A 5,000-nucleotide genomic window follows, 5' to 3' on the forward strand; every position below is an offset into this window, starting at 1 on the left:
AACCTATGTTGTGCCTTAACCTAACCTATGTTGTGCCTTAACCTAACCTATGTTGTGCCTTAACCTAACCTATGTTGTGCCTTAACCTAACCTACGTTGTGCCTTAACCTAACCTACGTTGTGCCTTAACCTAACCTACGTTGTGCCTTAACCTAACCTACGTTGTGCCTTAACCTAACCTACGTTGTGCCTTAACCTAACCTACGTTGTGCCTTAACCTAACCTACGTTGTGCCTTAACCTAACCTACGTTGTGCCTTAACCTAACCTACGTTGTGCCTTAACCTAACCTACGTTGTGCCTTAACCTAACCTACGTTGTGCCTTAACCTAACCTACGTTGTGCCTTAACCTAACCTACGTTGTGCCTTAACCTAACCTACGTTGTGCCTTAACCTAACCTACGTTGTGCCTTAACCTAACCTACGTTGTGCCTTAACCTAACCTACGTTGTGCCTTAACCTAACCTACGTTGTGCCTTAACCTAACCTACGTTGTGCCTTAACCTAACCTACGTTGTGCCTTAACCTAACCTACGTTGTGCCTTAACCTAACCTACGTTGTGCCTTAACCTAACCTACGTTGTGCCTTAACCTAACCTACGTTGTGCCTTAACCTAACCTACGTTGTGCCTTAACCTAACCTACGTTGTGCCTTAACCTAACCTACGTTGTGCCTTAACCTAACCTACGTTGTGCCTTAACCTAACCTACGTTGTGCCTTAACCTAACCTACGTTGTGCCTTAACCTAACCTACGTTGTGCCTTAACCTAACCTACGTTGTGCCTTAACCTAACCTATGTTGTGCCTTAACCTAACCTATGTTGTGCCTTAACCTAACCTATGTTGTGCCTTAACCTAACCTATGTTGTGCCTTAACCTAACCTACGTTGTGCCTTAACCTAACCTACGTTGTGCCTTAACCTAACCTACGTTGTGCCTTAACCTAACCTACGTTGTGCCTTAACCTAACCTACGTTGTGCCTTAACCTAACCTACGTTGTGCCTTAACCTAACCTACGTTGTGCCTTAACCTAACCTACGTTGTGCCTTAACCTAACCTACGTTGTGCCTTAACCTAACCTACGTTGTGCCTTAACCTAACCTACGTTGTGCCTTAACCTAACCTACGTTGTGCCTTAACCTAACCTACGTTGTGCCTTAACCTAACCTACGTTGTGCCTTAACCTAACCTACGTTGTGCCTTAACCTAACCTACGTTGTGCCTTAACCTAACCTACGTTGTGCCTTAACCTAACCTACGTTGTGCCTTAACCTAACCTACGTTGTGCCTTAACCTAACCTACGTTGTGCCTTAACCTAACCTACGTTGTGCCTTAACCTAACCTACGTTGTGCCTTAACCTAACCTACGTTGTGCCTTAACCTAACCTACGTTGTGCCTTAACCTAACCTACGTTGTGCCTTAACCTAACCTACGTTGTGCCTTAACCTAACCTACGTTGTGCCTTAACCTAACCTACGTTGTGCCTTAACCTAACCTACGTTGTGCCTTAACCTAACCTACGTTGTGCCTTAACCTAACCTACGTTGTGCCTTAACCTAACCTACGTTGTGCCTTAACCTAACCTACGTTGTGCCTTAACCTAACCTACGTTGTGCCTTAACCTAACCTACGTTGTGCCTTAACCTAACCTACGTTGTGCCTTAACCTAACCTACGTTGTGCCTTAACCTAACCTACGTTGTGCCTTAACCTAACCTACGTTGTGCCTTAACCTAACCTACGTTGTGCCTTAACCTAACCTACGTTGTGCCTTAACCTAACCTACGTTGTGCCTTAACCTAACCTACGTTGTGCCTTAACCTAACCTACGTTGTGCCTTAACCTAACCTACGTTGTGCCTTAACCTAACCTACGTTGTGCCTTAACCTAACCTACGTTGTGCCTTAACCTAACCTACGTTGTGCCTTAACCTAACCTACGTTGTGCCTTAACCTAACCTACGTTGTGCCTTAACCTAACCTACGTTGTGCCTTAACCTAACCTACGTTGTGCCTTAACCTAACCTACGTTGTGCCTTAACCTAACCTACGTTTGTGCCTTAACCTAACCTACGTTGTGCCTTAACCTAACCTATGTTGGCCTTAACCTAACCTATGTTGTGCCTTAACCTAACCTATGTTGTGCCTTAACCTAACCTATGTTGTGCCTTAACCTAACCTATGTTGTGCCTTAACCTAACCTATGTTGTGCCTTAACCTAACCTATGTTGTGCCTTAACCTAACCTACGTTGTGCCTTAACCTAACCCATATTGTACCTTAACCTAACCCATATTGTACCTTAACCTAACCCATATTGTACCTTAACCTAACCCATATTGTACCTTAACCTAACCCATATTGTACCTTAACGTAACCTAATTTGTGCCTTAACGTAACCTAATTTGTGCCTTAACGTAACCTAATTTGTGCCTTAACGTAACCTAATTTGTGCCTTAACGTAACCTAATTTGTGCCTTAACGTAACCTAATTTGTGCCTTAACGTAACCTAATTTGTGCCTTAACGTAACCTAATTTGTGCCTTAACGTAACCTAATTTGTGCCTTAACGTAACCTAATTTGTGCCTTAACGTAACCTAATTTGTGCCTTAACGTAACCTAATTTGTGCCTTAACGTAACCTAATTTGTGCCTTAACGTAACCTAATTTGTGCCTTAACGTAACCTAATTTGTGCCTTAACGTAACCTAATTTGTGCCTTAACGTAACCTAATTTGTGCCTTAACGTAACCTAATTTGTGCCTTAACGTAACCTAATTTGTGCCTTAACGTAACCTAATTTGTGCCTTAACGTAACCTAATTTGTGCCTTAACGTAACCTAATTTGTGCCTTAACGTAACCTAATTTGTGCCTTAACGTAACCTAATTTGTGCCTTAACGTAACCTAATTTGTGCCTTAACGTAACCTAATTTGTGCCTTATCGTAACCTAATTTGTGCCTTAACGTAACCTAATTTGTGCCTTAACGTAACCTAATTTGTGCCTTAACGTAACCTAATTTGTGCCTTAACGTAACCTAATTTGTGCCTTAACGTAACCCATGTTGTGCCTTAACGTAACCCATGTTGTGCCTTAACGTAACCCAATTTGTGCCTTAACCTAACCTATATTGTGCCTCAACCTAACCTATATTGCGCCTTAACCTGACGCACGTTGTCGCTGAACCTGCTCTGTAATTGTTATGCAACTCGTTAAATTAGTGTAGTGTTGCCTAACCGCAACCCTCGCAATATAGTTCGCTATTCGCACTGCCCGGTCCCCTGTGTATCGCGTCATGTTAAACACCTTGCAGGTGTTGCTGACTTTCCACATGCTCCTGCTATACACTGTAATGTGGATAGCAGCAGGACGTACATGCCCCCCCCCCTTCCCCCCTGCCTTCGCAAGCTGGTCGTTGAGAAGTTTGCATGTTCAATGCCCTTCGCATGCCGACGTACTCAGCCTACGTTGTGGTACGGCCTGTCACCTGTCCGCCGATGTACGCAAAACCCACAAACTGTACTGCACATTGGTCCGTATGTACTGAATGATACATCGTGGCACATGTGTGACCGTACGACGACTGCGCCTAGCAACGGCAGACCATACAGTCCAAATATTGTGCACGCAGCTACGTGTCGTCTCCCTATAAGAGCTGGATTGCAGTGTGGTACGCCATTCAGACGTGTGGGAGGAACGGACGCCCTGGATGGCGATCAGCATGAGCAGTCTGTTGATGTAGTGGAGCGTGTATTCGGACGTAGTCGTCTCTTCTCACACACCGTGATAGCATGTTGCACCGCGTTCCACATCTGCGACATCCTGCAGAGGCCGGCTGACAGTCGTTCGCGCAATGGACACCGCATACGTACGGGGGCTACCTTCCACGTGTTCTCGAGGCGTGCACATGTTGTTGCGTCTATGTGGGCAGACGTAGTGTGTTGTGACACCTGACACAGGCATGCAATACTCGTTGCAAATGGCGATGGACGTCTACGTTTGCTGGTGACGTTACGCAAATGAACAACAGGTAACCCGTTGTGGTGCGGTTGTTCTCGCTAGAGGTGAATCAGTGTTGGCGACGATCGGTCGAGCTATTAACCGGTTGTTTCAGGGATACCCACCATGCCCACGAACGTGAAAGGGGACCCACCATGCCCACGAACGCGAAAGGGGATCTGGGTGTGAGGCGATACGCGGCGGTGGCTGGGTGGGACCGTCCCCGGCCGGTGAGGGGGGGCCGCCCGGCGTGCTGGCAGCGCGGTGCGTGGGCGCACGCGCTACAGCCGGCTGGTGGGGGCGGCCAGTGGCAGGCGCGCCGGCCGACGGACGCGGCAGGCGGCGCAGCTGCGCGCCGGCGCCCCCTGCTCGCGGCGCCTTGCGGCCAAAGTAGGTCCTCGCGGGCCCGGTGCGAAGCGCGGTGGCCATCTGCAGTGTGCTGGTCCGATTGAGGACTGTGTGCGCTGAGGATGCGCCGCCGCCCGGCGCTCGGCGCCGCGACGCCGTCTGCTGCTCGGTCGCCCCAGCGGTTCTCGCAGGTGGTTTGTATCGCAGCTGTGCGGACGTGTTGGCGCGTGCGCTGTGCTGGGAGAGTTCGCTTCGGCACCCAAGTGGGGCTTTTGTCCTTCTGTGGCGCTGGCGTTGGAGCTGCCGGTCACCGTAGGTGGCGCGTGTTGTCTCCCGCCGGCAATGCCACGACAGCACGCTCCCGGGCCTCTGTCGGCAGCGGCAAGCTCAGTTGGGAGCACGGGTGGTCGCACCTAAAGCGTCTACTCGCCTAACTCCGGGCGATTGCGCCTCTCTCGAACCCGACCAAGTACTTAGGACGGCGCTGCGCGCCGCCGGGACCTGAGAGGGTTTCGAGGTGTGTTGTGCAGGGGAGCTCAGCCTCCTCCTGTTTGCAGAATAATTGAGCGGACGCTTGCGTGTTCGCGCGGGCCCCCGGGACACACTCCCGGGCGGCCGGCTGCTCAGCTCTAGTTGACGCAGCTCCCTGGT

The 5,000-nt window shown here is 49.5% G+C and overlaps 1 non-coding gene across 1 annotated transcript in view; it reads left to right on the forward strand.

The window, feature by feature from the left end:
• The first annotated feature begins 4,992 nt into the window (after nt 1-4,992).
• Nucleotides 4,993-5,000, forward strand: part of LOC126436221 (small subunit ribosomal RNA) — a 1,909-nt gene continuing 1,901 nt past the window's right edge. The window contains exon 1 of the ribosomal RNA XR_007580514.1: nt 4,993-5,000. This exon is cut by the window's right edge and continues 1,901 nt beyond it. This is a non-coding gene — a ribosomal RNA (small subunit ribosomal RNA).

Source organism: Schistocerca serialis, unplaced genomic scaffold (assembly GCF_023864345.2).
Source record: "Schistocerca serialis cubense isolate TAMUIC-IGC-003099 unplaced genomic scaffold, iqSchSeri2.2 HiC_scaffold_1231, whole genome shotgun sequence".
Lineage (NCBI taxonomy): Eukaryota > Metazoa > Arthropoda > Insecta > Orthoptera > Acrididae > Schistocerca > Schistocerca serialis.